Source organism: Urocampus carinirostris, unplaced genomic scaffold (assembly GCF_059441175.1).
Source record: "Urocampus carinirostris isolate Australia breed hairy pipefish unplaced genomic scaffold, RoL_Ucar_1.0 HiC_scaffold_25, whole genome shotgun sequence".
NCBI lineage: Eukaryota > Metazoa > Chordata > Actinopteri > Syngnathiformes > Syngnathidae > Urocampus > Urocampus carinirostris.
The window spans coordinates 327501-350000 of record NW_028283132.1 but is presented as its reverse complement, the minus strand read 5'-3'; the positions used below and the strand labels follow the sequence as shown (position 1 = coordinate 350000).

Here is a 22500-nt window from a genome sequence, read left to right as displayed (position 1 = left end):
GCCGTACTCACCGGCAGCCGAGAAGCACCTCCGGACGCGCGGACGCGCGACACCGACGGGCGGACGGACACGGAGCGCCGCCCGAGTCTGTATTTGAGGGTACGAAGGGACGGGGGTCCCTGCGAAACCCCAGCCGCGGAGTGGGCGGGGACACGGGTCGCGCGCCACCCGCCGGGCGGACCGGCGGAATGTCGCGGAGGGCCCGAGCCTCGCCCGCGCGGACCGGGTTCTCGCGCCACCCGCCGGACGGACCGGCGGAATGTCGCGGAGGGCCCGGCCCGCGTCCGATCGATTGGAAAGCGCCGCTCAGACAGGCGTGGCCCCGGGGTAAAACCGGGGCCGCAATGTGCGTTCAAAGTGTCGATGATCAATGTGTCCTGCAAATCACATTAGTTCTCGCAGCTAGCTGCGTTCTTCATCGACGCACGAGCCGAGTGATCCACCGCTAAGAGTCGTACGTTTGGGCCCTTTTACGTCCGCCCGGGACGATCGGAGACAAATTCACGACAGGGTTTGTACCGGAGACGAACGCGCCGCGGGTGCCGTTCGGTCGCTCCCGCGAGCGAGCCCCTAACCCGCGGCGCGGTTACCGACGGGCGCGATACGCGCGACGCCGCGACGAGCCGAGCGGGTCGGGCGCGCGGCGCTGAGGCCGGCGCCCGGCGTCTCCCGCTCGGGGCCGCGACGGCGCCCGAGACGTGCGTCGGCCCGGGTAGGTCGGGCGCTCGGCGCTGAGGCCGGCGCCCGGCGTCTCCCGCTCGGGCCTGACACGACTCGGCGACCGGACTCGCCGGGTAGGTCGGGGGCTCGGCGCTGAGGCCGGCCCCCGGCGTCTCCTACCCGGACCCCGGAAGGCCATCCGACTTGGAAGCCCCGCCGCGCCGCGAAGCGACGCTTTGGGTGTTGCTACCCGTCAGCGAGTGGGTTTGGTTTACAAGGGCGGCGCGACCGCGCTGACACCGAGGGGGGACTGGCCCCCGACCCGGCCGCGGCCTGCCCGGACTATGGATGGACAGAGGAGACCGCGGCGGACCGCGCGGAACCGAACCCCCGGTGTCCGGAGCCCCGGGAGGGACTCCGGTGTCCGGGGGCCGGCCCACGCGCGCGCTACGCGGCCCCTCGAGGGCTCCGGCCGACGGACGCGTTTGGCCGGGGAAAAAGGTAGCCGGTGGGAGCACCGTTTCGTCGCCCTGAACCTTCGTCTCGGGCGGGCGTCCCGACGCCGCCGCCATACGGCCGTTGTGATCCGTGCGGGGATCCGCTTGCTCGGCGACCCTCGCCGAGAGCAGCCCCGCGCCGCACGGACACGCGACACCGACGGGCGGACGGACGCCGGGGCGCCGGCCCGAACCGTTACCTTTAAAGGACGGGAGGTCGTCGAGGCGAGTGCCGCCCCGGAAGCGCGCGCCGGAAGCGCGAGAACCGCGCCGAGCTAGGGTCGTCGGCATAGGGGGATTCCCCGGTTACGGGGGTCCCGCGCACGGCCGCCGCCTTTCGCCCGTCGCTGGCGGTCGCCTGTCGTCGCGCCGCGCCGCGCTACTGGGGTCGTCGGACGAGCGCGCTACCCCGCTCGCACGGAGGTAGCGCGACATCGCCCGCCGCCTTTTCTCGCCTCGCGCCGCGCCGCGTGGCGCCCGCCGAACTCGCTCCGACGCGCGGCCCGGGAGTGACCCGCGCCGCGCCCCCCGTCCCGTCCCGTCCCGGTCTACCCTCTTCCTCCGCCTGCGACGACCCGCCGCCCTCGGCGTCTGGCTCGTCGGGGGTGTACCGAGGCGGATCTGCTGCCGCTCGTACGTTAATGATCCTTCTGCAGGTTCACCTACAGAAACCTTGTTACGACTTTTACTTCCTCTAGATAGTCAAGTTCGACCGTCTTCTGGCACACCGCCGGAGCCGGGGCCGGCCCCGGCGGGGACTATCCGAGGACCTCACTAAGCCATCCGATCGGTAGTAGCGACGGGCGGTGTGTACAAAGGGCAGGGACTTAATCAACGCAGGCTAATGACCCGCGCTTACTGGGAATTCCTCGTTGGTGGGAAATAATTGCAATCCCCAGGCCCTGTCACGAGCGGGGTTCATAGGATTACCCGCGCCTGCCGGCGCGGGGATAGACGACGCGCTTATACGCTCAGTGTGGCGCGCGTGCAGCCCCGGACATCTAAGGGCATCACAGACCTGTTATTGCTCATTCTCGTGTGGCTGAGAGCCACTTGTCCCTCTAAGAAGTTTTCTGCCGCCGACCGCGCGGGGGGCCGCGGTACTATTTAGTATGTTTGAGTCTCGTTCGTTATCGGAATTAACCAGACAAATCGCTCCACCAACTACGAACGGCCATGCACCACCACCCACGGTATCGAGAAAGAGCCTTCAATCTGTCAATCCTTTCCGTGTCCGGGCCGGGTGAGGTTTCCCGTGTTGAGTCAAATTAAGCCGCATGCTCCACTCCTGGTGGTGCCCTTCCGTCAATTCCTTTAAGTTTCAGCTTTGCAACAATACTCCCCCCGGAACCCAGACACTTGGTCGGTTTCCCGGGTGCTGCTCGGCGGGTCATGGGAATAACGCCGCCGGATCGCGAGTCGGCATCGTTTATGGTCGGAACTAGGACGGTATCTGATCGTCTTCGAACCTCCGACTTTCGTTCTTGATTAATGAAAACATTCTTGGCAAATGCTTTCGCTCTCGTCCGTCTTGCGCCGGTCCAAGAATTTCACCTCTAGCGGCGCAGTACGAATGCCCCCGGCCGTCCCTCTTAATCATGGCCCCAGTTCATGACAACCCACAAAATAGAACCGGAGTCCTATTCCATTATTCCCAGCTGCGATATGCAGGGGCGGCCGTGTGGCCTGCTTTGAACACTCTAATTTCCTCAAAGTAAACGCTTCGGGCCCCGCGAGTGACACCCAGCGAAGGGCATCACGGGGGCTTTTGCCGAGAGGCAGGGGCTGGGACAGACGGATGCACGCCTCGCGGCGGACCGTCAGCTCGCGTCCCGGGGTCCAACTAGGAGCTTTTTAACTGCAGCAACTTTAAAATACGCTATTGGAGCTGGAATTACCGCGGCTGCTGGCACCAGACTTGCCCTCCAATGGATGCTGGCCGATGGGTTTGTGTTCGGCTCATTCCAATTACGGAGACTCGAACGAGTCCCGTATTGTTATTTTTCGTCACTACCTCCCCGTGTCGGGAGTGGGTAATTTGCGCGCCTGCTGCCTTCCTTGGATGTGGTAGCCGTTTCTCATGCTCCCTCTCCGGAATCGAACCCTGATTCCCCGTTACCCGTGGTCACCATGGTAGGCGCAGAGTCTACCATCGAAAGTTGATAGGGCAGACATTCGAATGAGTCGTCGCCGCCTCGGGTGGGCGAGCGATCGGCACGAGGTTATCCTGAGTCAACACAAAGGGGGGGCCGGGCCGGCGGAACGAGGACCGGCGCGCGCGGAGCCGCCCGCGCCGCTTACGCCCCCGCCCGGAGAGGCGGAGGCCGGACGCGGGGGACGCGCGCGACGGCTGAGCCCCCGCCCGCCGGACACCGCGTGGGTTTTTGTGTCTGATAAATGCACGCGTCCCCGGGGCGAGGCCGGAGCCCCGCCCGCGAGTCGGCGCTCGTTTGCATGTATTAGCTCTGGATTTGCCACAGTTATCCAAGTAACGGTGGAGCGATCAAAGGAACCATAACTGATTTAATGAGCCGTTCGCAGTTTCACTGTACTGGCCATTCGTACTTAGACATGCATGGCTTAATCTTGAAAACAAGCATATGCTACTGGCAGGATCAACCAGAGTGCGTCTGCCGCCGGGGGGGCGCTGCTGGTGGCGGTGCGGCCCTGGTCCGGGACGAGGCTGTGGCTACAGCCGGGCCCGGGGGGCCGCGCGACACTCGTATACGTTCGGACGGGCTGACGAGCGGGTGTCGTGAAACGATGTTTCGCGCGGAGCCCTAGCACGCGTGGCGTCGGGCTCCGCGACGGTCGGACGTCTGGGTGTGGCTCGAGACGGAAGCTCGACCTCGGTTCGTCTTGGTTCTGCCGCCAAAAGGTTCACGCCGAGGCATGGTTTCGCAAGAGGGCCCCGCGAGTGCCAGCCGTGGATCCCGCCTCACTCGTAACTCGTATCGGATTCGTCCGGCCTCACTTTCGTTCGCACATCGGACAGTTATACGTGTGCTTTAGTAGCTTCCGTTCCCTCTTAGTGAGGCCGTCCGTACGTACCGCCCCAGCTCTTTCTGAGGCGGGTATCCACTCGGCTCGGGGGGGCCCAACGTTTGCCTAGTATCCTCGGCGCTGGAGCTTGACCCGCAAAGCCGGAGGAGCCGCACGCCCGAACACCGGCTTGCGCCGGCCGACGTGGGCCCTCCGAGGCGGGTCTCGTGTGCCAATCGCTCAGTTGGGGAACCGGCAGGCCCGTGGGCCGACGCCGGCTCACCCGGGGGTGAAGGGTGCTTCGATGGAGGCCCCCTGTCAGCCTCCGCGGAAGTCCGGCTTCAATACTTTAAAGTTTGAAAAACTTAGACATTTTTCGAGAACCGGAGCTTAGAGGGGTACATGCAAAAGCCAGGGCCGCGGGAAGCGCCCTAAATACTTCAATACTTTAAAATTTGAAAAACTTAGAAATTTTTCGAGAACCGGCATCTTCCCTCGGTAATTGCGAGATGCGAGGCCGCCCCTAGCCTCTGCTCTGTCGGACTCAATGGTCACGGGTGGCCGCTGATTAGCCCTGGTGCTCACCTCTCAAAATTGCGAGTCCCTAATATAATTCTGGCTGTCGGCTGGAGAAGGGGGTATAAAATCGGCACTTGAGGGAACGCCGGGCCCTCAAGTTCGGGGCCCTCTAGCGGATTTTTGAGGTACTGCACTCCCATTGGAAATGCATTGCCCATAGGAATACATGGGCGCTCCGTCCACTACAATGTAATTCCCTCACAATATCTGCCCCCGCGTGGCCGCGCGATGCTACTGCTGCCCCGTTGGGAATGAATGGGCCTTTCGGAGGCCATAAATACAGCGCCGCTGCATGGATTTTGGCGGTACTGCGGCTGTCGCTGAAAATACATGGACCCGTCTGAATGAATGGGCCTTTCGGATTCCATAAACCCAGCGCCGCTGCATGGATTTTGGCGGTACTGCGGCTGTCGCTGAAAATACATGGACCCGTCTGAATGAATGGGCCTTTCGGAGGCCATAAACTCAGCGCCGCTGCATGGATTTTGGCGGTACTGCGGCTGTCGCTGAAAATACATGGACCCGTCTGAATGAATGGACAAAATATAAATCAGACACTACAGAACACAAGCATAATCCAAGATTACAAAATCATCTCAGCCTTTAAAAGAAACAAAAACCTGAAAGACTACTTAGTAAAAAGTAAATTACCAGAAATCAACATAACACAAACGCAGGGCCCCACATTCTACAAACAAGCCACCACAGTTAGGAACACCGTCACCAACACAAACTACCTAATTAAACAAACAATCACACCTGCTACGGAAAACTGAAAATACATGGACCCGTCTGAATGTATGGGCCTTTCGGAGGCCATAAACTCAGCCAGCGCCGGGCCAGTGTTTGGGGTATTGTGCCCGCCACTAGTGGCTGAATACATAATAATAATAATAATAATAATAATTCCCTTGTATTGTCATTCTGTGTAACAATGTACACAGAACGAAATGTCGATTGCACTGGGCTAGTGTTGAGGGAACGTCGGGCCCTCAAGTTCGGTGGCTTGGAGCGGATTTTTGAGGTACTGCACTCCCATTGGGAATGCATGGGCGCTCCGTCCACTACAATGTAATTCCCTCACAATATCTGCCCCCGCGTGGCCGCGCGATGCTACTGCTGCCCCGTTGGGAATGAATGGGCCTTTCGGAGGCCATAAATACAGCGCCGCTGCATGGATTTTGGCGGTACTGCGGCTGTCGTTGAAAATACATGGACCCGTCTGAATGAATGGGCCTTTCGGATTCCATAAACCCAGCGCCGCTGCATGGATTTTGGCGGTACTGCGGCTGTCGCTGAAAATACATGGACCCGTCTGAATGAATGGGCCTTTCGGAGGCCATAAACTCAGCGCCGCTGCATGGATTTTGGCGGTACTGCGGCTGTCGCTGAAAATACATGGACCCGTCTGAATGAATGGACAAAATATAAATCAGACACTACAGAACACAAGCATAATCCAAGATTACAAAATCATCTCAGCCTTTAAAAGAAACAAAAACCTGAAAGACTACTTAGTAAAAAGTAAATTACCAGAAATCAACATAACACAAACGCAGGGCCCCACATTCTACAAACAAGCCACCACAGTTAGGAACACCGTCACCAACACAAACTACCTAATTAAACAAACAATCACACCTGCTACGGAAAACTGAAAATACATGGACCCGTCTGAATGTATGGGCCTTTCGGAGGCCATAAACTCAGCCAGCGCCGGGCCAGTGTTTGGGGTATTGTGCCCGCCACTAGTGGCTGAATACATAATAATAATAATAATAATAATAATTCCCTTGTATTGTCATTCTGTGTAACAATGTACACAGAACGAAATGTCGATTGCACTGGGCTAGTGTTGAGGGAACGTCGGGCCCTCAAGTTCGGTGGCTTGGAGCGGATTTTTGAGGTACTGCACTCCCATTGGAAATGCATGGGCGCTCCGTCCACTACAATGTAATTCCCTCACAATATCTGCCCCCGCGTGGCCGCGCGATGCTACTGCTGCCCCGTTGGGAATGAATGGGCCTTTCGGAGGCCATAAATACAGCGCCGCTGCATGGATTTTGGCGGTACTGCGGCTGTCGTTGAAAATACATGGACCCGTCTGAATGAATGGGCCTTTCGGATTCCATAAACCCAGCGCCGCTGCATGGATTTTGGCGGTACTGCGGCTGTCGCTGAAAATACATGGACCCGTCTGAATGAATGGGCCTTTCGGAGGCCATAAACTCAGCGCCGCTGCATGGATTTTGGCGGTACTGCGGCTGTCGCTGAAAATACATGGACCCGTCTGAATGAATGGACAAAATATAAATCAGACACTACAGAACACAAGCATAATCCAAGATTACAAAATCATCTCAGCCTTTAAAAGAAACAAAAACCTGAAAGACTACTTAGTAAAAAGTAAATTACCAGAAATCAACATAACACAAACGCAGGGCCCCACATTCTACAAACAAGCCACCACAGTTAGGAACACCGTCACCAACACAAACTACCTAATTAAACAAACAATCACACCTGCTACGGAAAACTGAAAATACATGGACCCGTCTGAATGTATGGGCCTTTCGGAGGCCATAAACTCAGCCAGCGCCGGGCCAGTGTTTGGGGTATTGTGCCCGCCACTAGTGGCTGAATACATAATAATAATAATAATAATAATAATTCCCTTGTATTGTCATTCTGTGTAACAATGTACACAGAACGAAATGTCGATTGCACTGGGCTAGTGTTGAGGGAACGTCGGGCCCTCAAGTTCGGTGGCTTGGAGCGGATTTTTGAGGTACTGCACTCCCATTGGAAATGCATGGGCGCTCCGTCCACTACAATGTAATTCCCTCACAATATCTGCCCCCGCGTGGCCGCGCGATGCTACTGCTGCCCCGTTGGGAATGAATGGGCCTTTCGGAGGCCATAAATACAGCGCCGCTGCATGGATTTTGGCGGTACTGCGGCTGTCGTTGAAAATACATGGACCCGTCTGAATGAATGGGCCTTTCGGATTCCATAAACCCAGCGCCGCTGCATGGATTTTGGCGGTACTGCGGCTGTCGCTGAAAATACATGGACCCGTCTGAATGAATGGACAAAATATAAATCAGACACTACAGAACACAAGCATAATCCAAGATTACAAAATCATCTCAGCCTTTAAAAGAAACAAAAACCTGAAAGACTACTTAGTAAAAAGTAAATTACCAGAAATCAACATAACACAAACGCAGGGCCCCACATTCTACAAACAAGCCACCACAGTTAGGAACACCGTCACCAACACAAACTACCTAATTAAACAAACAATCACACCTGCTACGGAAAACTGAAAATACATGGACCCGTCTGAATGTATGGGCCTTTCGGAGGCCATAAACTCAGCCAGCGCCGGGCCAGTGTTTGGGGTATTGTGCCCGCCACTAGTGGCTGAATACATAATAATAATAATAATAATAATAATTCCCTTGTATTGTCATTCTGTGTAACAATGTACACAGAACGAAATGTCGATTGCACTGGGCTAGTGTTGAGGGAACGTCGGGCCCTCAAGTTCGGTGGCTTGGAGCGGATTTTTGAGGTACTGCACTCCCATTGGAAATGCATGGGCGCTCCGTCCACTACCATGTAATTCCCTCACAATATCTGCCCCTGCGTGGCCGCAGGATGCTACTGCAGCCCCGTTGGTAATGAATGGGCCTTTCGGAGGCCATAAATACAGCGCCGCTGCATGGATTTTGGCGGTACTGCTGCTGTCGCTGAAAATACATGGACCCGTCTGAATGAATGGGCCTTTCGGAGGCCATAAACTCAGCGCCTCTGCATGGATTTTGGCGGTACTGCGGCTGTCGCTGAAAATACATGGACCCGTCTGAATGAATGGACAAAATATAAATCAGACACTACAGAACACAAGCATAATCCAAGATTACAAAATCATCTCAGCCTTTAAAAGAAACAAAAACCTGAAAGACTACTTAGTAAAAAGTAAATTACCAGAAATCAACATAACACAAACGCAGGGCCCCACATTCTACAAACAAGCCACCACAGTTAGGAACACCGTCACCAACACAAACTACCTAATTAAACAAACAATCACACCTGCTACGGAAAACTGAAAATACATGGACCCGTCTGAATGTATGGGCCTTTCGGAGGCCATAAACTCAGCCAGCGCCGGGCCAGTGTTTGGGGTATTGTGCCCGCCACTAGTGGCTGAATACATAATAATAATAATAATAATAATAATTCCCTTGTATTGTCATTCTGTGTAACAATGTACACAGAACGAAATGTCGATTGCACTGGGCTAGTGTTGAGGGAACGTCGGGCCCTCAAGTTCGGTGGCTTGGAGCGGATTTTTGAGGTACTGCACTCCCATTGGAAATGCAAGGGCGCTCCGTCCACTACAATGTAATTCCCTCACAATATCTGCCCCCGCGTGGCCGCGCGATGCTACTGCTGCCCCGTTGGGAATGAATGGGCCTTTCGGAGGCCATAAATACAGCGCCGCTGCATGGATTTTGGCGGTACTGCGGCTGTCGTTGAAAATACATGGACCCGTCTGAATGAATGGGCCTTTCGGAGGCCATAAACTCAGCGCCTCTGCATGGATTTTGGCGGTACTGCGGCTGTCGCTGAAAATACATGGACCCGTCTGAATGAATGGGCCTTTCGGAGGCCATAAATCCAGCGCCGCTGCATGGATTTTGGCGGTACTGCGGCTGTCGCTGAAAATACATGGACCCGTCTGAATGAATGGACAAAATATAAATCAGACACTACAGAACACAAGCATAATCCAAGATTACAAAATCATCTCAGCCTTTAAAAGAAACAAAAACCTGAAAGACTACTTAGTAAAAAGTAAATTACCAGAAATCAACATAACACAAACGCAGGGCCCCACATTCTACAAACAAGCCACCACAGTTAGGAACACCGTCACCAACACAAACTACCTAATTAAACAAACAATCACACCTGCTACGGAAAACTGAAAATACATGGACCCGTCTGAATGTATGGGCCTTTCAGAGGCCATAAACTCAGCCAGCGCCGGGCCAGTGTTTGGGGTATTGTGCCCGCCACTAGTGGCTGAATACATAATAATAATAATAATAATAATAATTCCCTTGTATTGTCATTCTGTGTAACAATGTACACAGAACGAAATGTCGATTGCACTGGGCTAGTGTTGAGGGAACGTCGGGCCCTCAAGTTCGGTGGCTTGGAGCGGATTTTTGAGGTACTGCACTCCCATTGGAAATGCATGGGCGCTCCGTCCACTACCATGTAATTCCCTCACAATATCTGCCCCTGCGTGGCCGCGGGATGCTACTGCAGCCCCGTTGGTAATGAATGGGCCTTTCGGAGGCCATAAATACAGCGCCGCTGCATGGATTTTGGCGGTACTGCTGCTGTCGCTGAAAATACATGGACCCGTCTGAATGAATGGGCCTTTCGGAGGCCATAAACTCAGCGCCTCTGCATGGATTTTGGCGGTACTGCGGCTGTCGCTGAAAATACATGGACCCGTCTGAATGAATGGGCCTTTCGGAGGCCATAAATCCAGCGCCGCTGCATGGATTTTGGCGGTACTGCTGCTGTCGTTGAAAATACATGGACCCGTCTGAATGTATGGGCCTTTCGGAGGCCATATACTCAGCGCCGGGCCGGTGTTTGGGGAATCGTGCCCGCCACTAGTGGCTGAATCCCGGGCTAGTGTTGGGGGACTTGTGCCCGCCAATAGTGGCTGAATCCCGGGCTAGTGTTGGGGGACTTGTGCCCGCCAATAGTGGCTGAAATCCGCGCCGGTGTTTGGGGAAATGTGCGCGTATTATCGGGCCGGTGTTTGGGGAATTGCGCGCGTATTATCGGGCCGGTGTTTGGGGAATTGTGCGCGTATTATCGGGCCGGTGTTTGGGGATATGCGCGCGTATTATCGGACCGGTGTTTGGGGAATCGTGCCCGCCACTAGTGGCTGAATCCCGGGCTAGTGTTGGGGGACTTGTGCCCGCCAATAGTGGCTGAAATCCGCGCCGGTGTTTGGGGAATTGTGCGCGTATTATCGGGCCGGTGTTTGGGGATATGCGCGCGTATTATCGGACCGGTGTTTGGGGAATTGTGCCCGCCACTAGTGGCTGAGAACTTGGCTAGTGTTTGGGGACTTGTGCCCGCCACTAGTGGCTGAAATCCGGGCCGGTGTTTGGGGAATTGTGCGCGTATTATCGGGCCGGTGTTTGGGGATATGCGCGCGTATTATCGGACCGGTGTTTGGGGAATCGTGCCCGCCACTAGTGGCTGAATCCCGGGCTAGTGTTGGGGGACTTGTGCCCGCCAATAGTGGCTGAAATCCGCGCCGGTGTTTGGGGAATTGTGCGCGTATTATCGGGCCGGTGTTTGGGGATATGCGCGCGTATTATCGGACCGGTGTTTGGGGAATTGTGCCCGCCACTAGTGGCTGAGAACTTGGCTAGTGTTTGGGGACTTGTGCCCGCCACTAGTGGCTGAAATCCGGGCCGGTGTTTGGGGAATTGTGCGCGTATTATCGGGCCGGTGTTTGGGGATATGCGCGCGTATTATCGGACCGGTGTTTGGGGAATCGTGCCCGCCACTAGTGGCTGAATCCCGGGCTAGTGTTGGGGGACTTGTGCCCGCCAATAGTGGCTGAAATCCGCGACGGTGTTTGGGGAATTGTGCGCGTATTATCGGGCCGGTGTTTGGGGATATGCGCGCGTATTATCGGACCGGTGTTTGGGGAATTGTGCCCGCCACTAGTGGCTGAGAACTTGGCTAGTGTTTGGGGACTTGTGCCCGCCACTAGTGGCTGAAATCCGGGCCGGTGTTTGGGGAATTGTGCGCGTATTATCGGGCCGGTGTTTGGGGATATGCGCGCGTATTATCGGACCGGTGTTTGGGGAATCGTGCCCGCCACTAGTGGCTGAATCCCGGGCTAGTGTTGGGGGACTTGTGCCCGCCAATAGTGGCTGAAATCCGCGCCGGTGTTTGGGGAATTGTGCGCGTATTATCGGGCCGGTGTTTGGGGATATGCGCGCGTATTATCGGACCGGTGTTTGGGGAATTGTGCCCGCCACTAGTGGCTGAGAACTTGGCTAGTGTTTGGGGACTTGTGCCCGCCACTAGTGGCTGAAATCCGGGCCGGTGTTTGGGGAATTGTGCGCGTATTATCGGGCCGGTGTTTGGGGATATGCGCGCGTATTATCGGACCGGTGTTTGGGGAATCGTGCCCGCCACTAGTGGCTGAATCCCGGGCTAGTGTTGGGGGACTTGTGCCCGCCAATAGTGGCTGAAATCCGCGCCGGTGTTTGGGGAATTGTGCGCGTATTATCGGGCCGGTGTTTGGGGATATGCGCGCGTATTATCGGACCGGTGTTTGGGGAATTGTGCCCGCCACTAGTGGCTGAGAACTTGGCTAGTGTTGGGGGACTTGTGCCCGCCACTAGTGGCTGAAATCCGGGCCGGTGTTTGGGGAATTGTGCGCGTATTATCGGGCCGGTGTTTGGGGATATGCGCGCGTATTATCGGACCGGTGTTTGGGGAATCGTGCCCGCCACTAGTGGCTGAATCCCGGGCTAGTGTTGGGGGACTTGTGCCCGCCAATAGTGGCTGAAATCCGCGCCGGTGTTTGGGGAATTGTGCGCGTATTATCGGGCCGGTGTTTGGGGATATGCGCGCGTATTATCGGACCGGTGTTTGGGGAATTGTGCCCGCCACTAGTGGCTGAGAACTTGGCTAGTGTTTGGGGACTTGTGCCCGCCACTAGTGGCTGAAATCCGGGCCGGTGTTTGGGGAATTGTGCGCGTATTATCGGGCCGGTGTTTGGGGATATGCGCGCGTATTATCGGACCGGTGTTTGGGGAATCGTGCCCGCCACTAGTGGCTGAATCCCGGGCTAGTGTTGGGGGACTTGTGCCCGCCAATAGTGGCTGAAATCCGCGCCGGTGTTTGGGGAATTGTGCGCGTATTATCGGGCCGGTGTTTGGGGATATGCGCGCGTATTATCGGACCGGTGTTTGGGGAATTGTGCCCGCCACTAGTGGCTGAGAACTTGGCTAGTGTTTGGGGACTTGTGCCCGCCACTAGTGGCTGAAATCCGGGCCGGTGTTTGGGGAATTGTGCGCGTATTATCGGGCCGGTGTTTGGGGATATGCGCGCGTATTATCGGACCGGTGTTTGGGGAATCGTGCCCGCCACTAGTGGCTGAATCCCGGGCTAGTGTTGGGGGACTTGTGCCCGCCAATAGTGGCTGAAATCCGCGCCGGTGTTTGGGGAATTGTGCGCGTATTATCGGGCCGGTGTTTGGGGATATGCGCGCGTATTATCGGACCGGTGTTTGGGGAATTGTGCCCGCCACTAGTGGCTGAGAACTTGGCTAGTGTTTGGGGACTTGTGCCCGCCACTAGTGGCTGAAATCCGGGCCGGTGTTTGGGGAATTGTGCGCGTATTATCGGGCCGGTGTTTGGGGATATGCGCGCGTATTATCGGACCGGTGTTTGGGGAATCGTGCCCGCCACTAGTGGCTGAATCCCGGGCTAGTGTTGGGGGACTTGTGCCCGCCAATAGTGGCTGAAATCCGCGCCGGTGTTTGGGGAATTGTGCGCGTATTATCGGGCCGGTGTTTGGGGATATGCGCGCGTATTATCGGACCGGTGTTTGGGGAATCGTGCCCGCCACTAGTGGCTGAATCCCGGGCTAGTGTTGGGGGACTTGTGCCCGCCAATAGTGGCTGAAATCCGCGCCGGTGTTTGGGGAATTGTGCGCGTATTATCGGGCCGGTGTTTGGGGATATGCGCGCGTATTATCGGACCGGTGTTTGGGGAATTGTGCCCGCCACTAGTGGCTGAGAACTTGGCTAGTGTTTGGGGACTTGTGCCCGCCACTAGTGGCTGAAATCCGGGCCGGTGTTTGGGGAATTGTGCGCGTATTATCGGGCCGGTGTTTGGGGATATGCGCGCGTATTATCGGACCGGTGTTTGGGGAATCGTGCCCGCCACTAGTGGCTGAATCCCGGGCTAGTGTTGGGGGACTTGTGCCCGCCAATAGTGGCTGAAATCCGCGCCGGTGTTTGGGGAATTGTGCGCGTATTATCGGGCCGGTGTTTGGGGATATGCGCGCGTATTATCGGACCGGTGTTTGGGGAATCGTGCCCGCCACTAGTGGCTGAGAACTTGGCTAGTGTTTGGGGACTTGTGCCCGCCACTAGTGGCTGAAATCCGGGCCGGTGTTTGGGGAATTGTGCGCGTATTATCGGGCCGGTGTTTGGGGATATGCGCGCGTATTATCGGACCGGTGTTTGGGGAATCGTGCCCGCCACTAGTGGCTGAATCCCGGGCTAGTGTTGGGGGACTTGTGCCCGCCAATAGTGGCTGAAATCCGCGCCGGTGTTTGGGGAATTGTGCGCGTATTATCGGGCCGGTGTTTGGGGATATGCGCGCGTATTATCGGACCGGTGTTTGGGGAATTGTGCCCGCCACTAGTGGCTGAGAACTTGGCTAGTGTTTGGGGACTTGTGCCCGCCACTAGTGGCTGAAATCCGGGCCGGTGTTTGGGGAATTGTGCGCGTATTATCGGGCCGGTGTTTGGGGATATGCGCGCGTATTATCGGACCGGTGTTTGGGGAATCGTGCCCGCCACTAGTGGCTGAATCCCGGGCTAGTGTTGGGGGACTTGTGCCCGCCAATAGTGGCTGAAATCCGCGCCGGTGTTTGGGGAATTGTGCGCGTATTATCGGGCCGGTGTTTGGGGATATGCGCGCGTATTATCGGACCGGTGTTTGGGGAATTGTGCCCGCCACTAGTGGCTGAGAACTTGGCTAGTGTTTGGGGACTTGTGCCCGCCACTAGTGGCTGAAATCCGGGCCGGTGTTTGGGGAATTGTGCGCGTATTATCGGGCCGGTGTTTGGGGATATGCGCGCGTATTATCGGACCGGTGTTTGGGGAATCGTGCCCGCCACTAGTGGCTGAATCCCGGGCTAGTGTTGGGGGACTTGTGCCCGCCAATAGTGGCTGAAATCCGCGCCGGTGTTTGGGGAATTGTGCGCGTATTATCGGGCCGGTGTTTGGGGATATGCGCGCGTATTATCGGACCGGTGTTTGGGGAATTGTGCCCGCCACTAGTGGCTGAGAACTTGGCTAGTGTTTGGGGACTTGTGCCCGCCACTAGTGGCTGAAATCCGGGCCGGTGTTTGGGGAATTGTGCGCGTATTATCGGGCCGGTGTTTGGGGATATGCGCGCGTATTATCGGACCGGTGTTTGGGGAATCGTGCCCGCCACTAGTGGCTGAATCCCGGGCTAGTGTTGGGGGACTTGTGCCCGCCAATAGTGGCTGAAATCCGCGCCGGTGTTTGGGGAATTGTGCGCGTATTATCGGGCCGGTGTTTGGGGATATGCGCGCGTATTATCGGACCGGTGTTTGGGGAATTGTGCCCGCCACTAGTGGCTGAGAACTGGGCTAGTGTTGGGGGACTTGTGCCCGCCACTAGTGGCTGAAATCCGGGCCGGTGTTTGGGGAATTGTGCGCGTATTATCGGGCCGGTGTTTGGGGATATGCGCGCGTATTATCGGGCCGGTGTTTGGGGATATGCGCGCGTATTATCGGACCGGTGTTTGGGGAATCGTGCCCGCCACTAGTGGCTGAATCCCGGGCTAGTGTTGGGGGACTTGTGCCCGCCAATAGTGGCTGAAATCCGCGCCGGTGTTTGGGGATATGCGCGCGTATTATCGGGCCGGTGTTTGGGGATATGCGCGCGTATTATCGGACCGGTGTTTGGGGAATCGTGCCCGCCACTAGTGGCTGAATCCCGGGCTAGTGTTGGGGGACTTGTGCCCGCCAATAGTGGCTGAAATCCGCGCCGGTGTTTGGGGAATTGTGCGCGTATTATCGGGCCGGTGTTTGGGGATATGCGCGCGTATTATCGGACCGGTGTTTGGGGAATTGTGCCCGCCACTAGTGGCTGAATCCCGGGCTAGTGTTGGGGGACTTGTGCCCGCCACTAGTGGCTGAAATCCGCGCCGGTGTTTGGGGAATTGTGCGCGTATTATCGGGCCGGTGTTTGGGGATATGCGCGCGTATTATCGGACCGGTGTTTGGGGAATCGTGCCCGCCACTAGTGGCTGAATCCCGGGCTAGTGTTGGGGGACTTGTGCCCGCCAATAGTGGCTGAAATCCGCGCCGGTGTTTGGGGAATTGTGCGCGTATTATCGGGCCGGTGTTTGGGGATATGCGCGCGTATTATCGGACCGGTGTTTGGGGAATTGTGCCCGCCACTAGTGGCTGAGAACTGGGCTAGTGTTGGGGGACTTGTGCCCGCCACTAGTGGCTGAAATCCGGGCCGGTGTTTGGGGAATTGTGCGCGTATTATCGGGCCGGTGTTTGGGGATATGCGCGCGTATTATCGGGCCGGTGTTTGGGGATATGCGCGCGTATTATCGGACCGGTGTTTGGGGAATCGTGCCCGCCACTAGTGGCTGAATCCCGGGCTAGTGTTGGGGGACTTGTGCCCGCCAATAGTGGCTGAAATCCGCGCCGGTGTTTGGGGAATTGTGCGCGTATTATCGGGCCGGTGTTTGGGGATATGCGCGCGTATTATCGGACCGGTGTTTGGGGAATCGTGCCCGCCACTAGTGGCTGAATCCCGGGCTAGTGTTGGGGGACTTGTGCCCGCCAATAGTGGCTGAAATCCGCGCCGGTGTTTGGGGAATTGTGCGCGTATTATCGGGCCGGTGTTTGGGGATATGCGCGCGTATTATCGGACCGGTGTTTGGGGAATTGTGCCCGCCACTAGTGGCTGAGAACTTGGCTAGTGTTTGGGGACTTGTGCCCGCCACTAGTGGCTGAAATCCGGGCCGGTGTTTGGGGAATTGTGCGCGTATTATCGGGCCGGTGTTTGGGGATATGCGCGCGTATTATCGGACCGGTGTTTGGGGAATCGTGCCCGCCACTAGTGGCTGAATCCCGGGCTAGTGTTGGGGGACTTGTGCCCGCCAATAGTGGCTGAAATCCGCGCCGGTGTTTGGGGAATTGTGCGCGTATTATCGGGCCGGTGTTTGGGGATATGCGCGCGTATTATCGGACCGGTGTTTGGGGAATCGTGCCCGCCACTAGTGGCTGAATCCCGGGCTAGTGTTGGGGGACTTGTGCCCGCCAATAGTGGCTGAAATCCGCGCCGGTGTTTGGGGAATTGTGCGCGTATTATCGGGCCGGTGTTTGGGGATATGCGCGCGTATTATCGGACCGGTGTTTGGGGAATTGTGCCCGCCACTAGTGGCTGAGAACTTGGCTAGTGTTTGGGGACTTGTGCCCGCCACTAGTGGCTGAAATCCGGGCCGGTGTTTGGGGAATTGTGCGCGTATTATCGGGCCGGTGTTTGGGGATATGCGCGCGTATTATCGGACCGGTGTTTGGGGAATCGTGCCCGCCACTAGTGGCTGAATCCCGGGCTAGTGTTGGGGGACTTGTGCCCGCCAATAGTGGCTGAAATCCGCGCCGGTGTTTGGGGAATTGTGCGCGTATTATCGGGCCGGTGTTTGGGGATATGCGCGCGTATTATCGGACCGGTGTTTGGGGAATTGTGCCCGCCACTAGTGGCTGAGAACTTGGCTAGTGTTTGGGGACTTGTGCCCGCCACTAGTGGCTGAAATCCGGGCCGGTGTTTGGGGAATTGTGCGCGTATTATCGGGCCGGTGTTTGGGGATATGCGCGCGTATTATCGGACCGGTGTTTGGGGAATCGTGCCCGCCACTAGTGGCTGAATCCCGGGCTAGTGTTGGGGGACTTGTGCCCGCCAATAGTGGCTGAAATCCGCGCCGGTGTTTGGGGAATTGTGCGCGTATTATCGGGCCGGTGTTTGGGGATATGCGCGCGTATTATCGGACCGGTGTTTGGGGAATTGTGCCCGCCACTAGTGGCTGAGAACTGGGCTAGTGTTGGGGGACTTGTGCCCGCCACTAGTGGCTGAAATCCGGGCCGGTGTTTGGGGAATTGTGCGCGTATTATCGGGCCGGTGTTTGGGGATATGCGCGCGTATTATCGGGCCGGTGTTTGGGGATATGCGCGCGTATTATCGGACCGGTGTTTGGGGAATCGTGCCCGCCACTAGTGGCTGAATCCCGGGCTAGTGTTGGGGGACTTGTGCCCGCCAATAGTGGCTGAAATCCGCGCCGGTGTTTGGGGATATGCGCGCGTATTATCGGGCCGGTGTTTGGGGATATGCGCGCGTATTATCGGACCGGTGTTTGGGGAATCGTGCCCGCCACTAGTGGCTGAATCCCGGGCTAGTGTTGGGGGACTTGTGCCCGCCAATAGTGGCTGAAATCCGCGCCGGTGTTTGGGGAATTGTGCGCGTATTATCGGGCCGGTGTTTGGGGATATGCGCGCGTATTATCGGACCGGTGTTTGGGGAATTGTGCCCGCCACTAGTGGCTGAATCCCGGGCTAGTGTTGGGGGACTTGTGCCCGCCACTAGTGGCTGAAATCCGCGCCGGTGTTTGGGGAATTGTGCGCGTATTATCGGGCCGGTGTTTGGGGATATGCGCGCGTATTATCGGACCGGTGTTTGGGGAATCGTGCCCGCCACTAGTGGCTGAATCCCGGGCTAGTGTTGGGGGACTTGTGCCCGCCAATAGTGGCTGAAATCCGCGCCGGTGTTTGGGGAATTGTGCGCGTATTATCGGGCCGGTGTTTGGGGATATGCGCGCGTATTATCGGACCGGTGTTTGGGGAATTGTGCCCGCCACTAGTGGCTGAGAACTGGGCTAGTGTTGGGGGACTTGTGCCCGCCACTAGTGGCTGAAATCCGGGCCGGTGTTTGGGGAATTGTGCGCGTATTATCGGGCCGGTGTTTGGGGATATGCGCGCGTATTATCGGGCCGGTGTTTGGGGATATGCGCGCGTATTATCGGACCGGTGTTTGGGGAATCGTGCCCGCCACTAGTGGCTGAATCCCGGGCTAGTGTTGGGGGACTTGTGCCCGCCAATAGTGGCTGAAATCCGCGCCGGTGTTTGGGGAATTGTGCGCGTATTATCGGGCCGGTGTTTGGGGATATGCGCGCGTATTATCGGACCGGTGTTTGGGGAATCGTGCCCGCCACTAGTGGCTGAATCCCGGGCTAGTGTTGGGGGACTTGTGCCCGCCAATAGTGGCTGAAATCCGCGCCGGTGTTTGGGGAATTGTGCGCGTATTATCGGGCCGGTGTTTGGGGATATGCGCGCGTATTATCGGACCGGTGTTTGGGGAATTGTGCCCGCCACTAGTGGCTGAGAACTTGGCTAGTGTTTGGGGACTTGTGCCCGCCACTAGTGGCTGAAATCCGGGCCGGTGTTTGGGGAATTGTGCGCGTATTATCGGGCCGGTGTTTGGGGATATGCGCGCGTATTATCGGACCGGTGTTTGGGGAATCGTGCCCGCCACTAGTGGCTGAATCCCGGGCTAGTGTTGGGGGACTTGTGCCCGCCAATAGTGGCTGAGAACTTGGCTAGTGTTGGGGGACTTGTGCCCGCCACTAGTGGCTGAAATCCGCGCCGGTGTTTGGGGAATTGTGCGCGTATTATCGGGCCGGTGTTTGGGGAATCGTGCCCGCCACTAGTGGCTGAATCCCGGGCTAGTGTTGGGGGACTTGTGCCCGCCAATAGTGGCTGAAATCCGCGCCGGTGTTTGGGGAATTGTGCGCGTATTATCGGGCCGGTGTTTGGGGATATGCGCGCGTATTATCGGACCGGTGTTTGGGGAATCGTGCCCGCCACTAGTGGCTGAATCCCGGGCTAGTGTTGGGGGACTTGTGCCCGCCAATAGTGGCTGAAATCCGCGCCGGTGTTTGGGGAATTGTGCGCGTATTATCGGGCCGGTGTTTGGGGATATGCGCGCGTATTATCGGGCCGGTGTTTGGGGATATGCGCGCGTATTATCGGACCGGTGTTTGGGGAATCGTGCCCGCCACTAGTGGCTGAATCCCGGGCTAGTGTTGGGGGACTTGTGCCCGCCAATAGTGGCTGAAATCCGCGCCGGTGTTTGGGGAATTGTGCGCGTATTATCGGGCCGGTGTTTGGGGATATGCGCGCGTATTATCGGACCGGTGTTTGGGGAATCGTGCCCGCCACTAGTGGCTGAATCCCGGGCTAGTGTTGGGGGACTTGTGCCCGCCAATAGTGGCTGAAATCCGCGCCGGTGTTTGGGGAATTGTGCGCGTATTATCGGGCCGGTGTTTGGGGATATGCGCGCGTATTATCGGACCGGTGTTTGGGGAATTGTGCCCGCCACTAGTGGCTGAGAACTGGGCTAGTGTTGGGGGACTTGTGCCCTCCAATAGTGGCTGAAATCCGGGCTAGTGTTGAGGGACTTGTGCCCGCCAATAGTGGCTGAAATCCGCGCCGGTGTTTGGGGAATTGTGCGCGTATTATCGGGCCGGTGTTTGGGGATATGCGCGCGTATTATCGGACCGGTGTTTGGGGAATCGTGCCCGCCACTAGTGGCTGAGAACTTGGCTAGTGTTTGGGGACTTGTGCCCGCCACTAGTGGCTGAAATCCGCGCCGGTGTTTGGGGAATTGTGCGCGTATTATCGGGCCGGTGTTTGGGGATATGCGCGCGTATTATCGGACCGGTGTTTGGGGAATTGTGCCCGCCACTAGTGGCTGAGAACTTGGCTAGTGTTTGGGGACTTGTGCCCGCCACTAGTGGCTGAAATCCGGGCCGGTGTTTGGGGAATTGTGCGCGTTTTATCGGGCCGGTGTTTGGGGATATGCGCGCGTATTATCGGACCGGTGTTTGGGGAATCGTGCCCGCCACTAGTGGCTGAATCCCGGGCTAGTGTTGGGGGACTTGTGCCCGCCAATAGTGGCTGAATCCCGGGCTAGTGTTGGGGGACTTGTGCCCGCCAATAGTGGCTGAAATCCGCGCCGGTGTTTGGGGAATTGTGCGCGTATTATCGGGCCGGTGTTTGGGGATATGCGCGCGTATTATCGGACCGGTGTTTGGGGAATTGTGCCCGCCACTAGTGGCTGAGAACTTGGCTAGTGTTTGGGGACTTGTGCCCGCCACTAGTGGCTGAAATCCGGGCCGGTGTTTGGGGAATTGTGCGCGTATTATCGGGCCGGTGTTTGGGGATATGCGCGCGTATTATCGGACCGGTGTTTGGGGAATCGTGCCCGCCACTAGTGGCTGAATCCCGGGCTAGTGTTGGGGGACTTGTGCCCGCCAATAGTGGCTGAAATCCGCGCCGGTGTTTGGGGAATTGTGCGCGTATTATCGGGCCGGTGTTTGGGGATATGCGCGCGTATTATCGGACCGGTGTTTGGGGAATCGTGCCCGCCACTAGTGGCTGAGAACTTGGCTAGTGTTTGGGGACTTGTGCCCGCCACTAGTGGCTGAAATCCGCGCCGGTGTTTGGGGAATTGTGCGCGTATTATCGGGCCGGTGTTTGGGGATATGCGCGCGTATTATCGGACCGGTGTTTGGGGAATTGTGCCCGCCACTAGTGGCTGAGAACTTGGCTAGTGTTTGGGGACTTGTGCCCGCCACTAGTGGCTGAAATCCGGGCCGGTGTTTGGGGAATTGTGCGCGTATTATCGGGCCGGTGTTTGGGGATATGCGCGCGTATTATCGGGCCGGTGTTTGGGGATATGCGCGCGTATTATCGGACCGGTGTTTGGGGACTTGTGCCCGCCACTAGTGGCTGAATCCCGGGCTAGTGTTGGGGGACTTGTGCCCGCCAATAGTGGCTGAAATCTGCGCCGGTGTTTGGGGAATTGTGCGCGTATTATCGGGCCGGTGTTTGGGGATATGCGCGCGTATTATCGGACCGGTGTTTGGGGAATTGTGCCCGCCACTAGTGGCTGAGAACTTGGCTAGTGTTTGGGGACTTGTGCCCGCCACTAGTGGCTGAAATCCGGGCCGGTGTTTGGGGAATTGCGCGCGTATTATCGGGCCGGTGTTTGGGGATATGCGCGCGTATTATCGGACCGGTGTTTGGGGAATTGTGCCCGCCACTAGTGGCTGAGAACTTGGCTAGTGTTTGGGGACTTGTGCCCGCCACTAGTGGCTGAAATCCGGGCCGGTGTTTGGGGAATTGTGCGCGTTTTATCGGGCCGGTGTTTGGGGATATGCGCGCGTATTATCGGACCGGTGTTTGGGGATATGCGCGCGTATTATCGGACCGGTGTTTGGGGAATTGTGCCCGCCACTAGTGGCTGAATCCCGGGCTAGTGTTGGGGGACTAGTGGTCGTAAAACCGGGCCGGTGTTTGGGGACTTATAGGCCGACACTAGTGGCTCAAAACCGGGCTGCCGTTTGGGGACTTGTCGGGCCAACATTGGCTTGCAGCACTTGGAAAATTGCACTAAGTCCGATTGTCGGGTCACCAGGGGCTCGTGGGACTTAGAATTTGTGCCACTCCCCGGCCAGTGTTTGGGGACTGGCTGCCGCCTCCTGTGGGCCGGTCCCCGGCTGGTGTTTGGGGACCGGCTGCCGCCTCCTGTGGGCCGGTCCCCGGCTGGTGTTTGGGGACCGGCTGCCGCCTCCTGTGGGCCGGTCCCCGGCCGGTGTTTGGGGACCGGCTGCCGCCTCTTGTGGGCCGGTCCCCGGCTGGTGTTTGGGGACCGGCTGCCGCCTCCTGTGGGCCGGTCCCCGGCCGGTGTTTGGGGACCGGCTGCCGCCTCTTGTGGGCCGGTCCCCGGCTGGTGTTTGGGGACCGGCTGCCGCCTCCTGTGGGCCGGTCCCCGGCCGGTGTTTGGGGACCGGCTGCCGCCTCTTGTGGGCCGGTCCCCG

General features: G+C 57.5%; 2 non-coding genes across 2 annotated transcripts; both read right to left on the bottom strand.

Annotated features, from left to right (window-relative positions):
• Positions 1-300: 300 nt before the first annotated feature.
• LOC148345789 (5.8S ribosomal RNA) lies at positions 301-454 on the bottom strand. Its single transcript, XR_015848476.1, has one exon. It is a non-coding gene; the product is annotated as a 5.8S ribosomal RNA (ribosomal RNA).
• Positions 455-1796: 1342 nt separating this feature from the next.
• Positions 1797-3783, bottom strand: LOC148345788 (18S ribosomal RNA). Its single transcript, XR_015848497.1, has one exon. It is a non-coding gene; the product is annotated as an 18S ribosomal RNA (ribosomal RNA).
• Positions 3784-22500: the final 18717 nt, after the last annotated feature.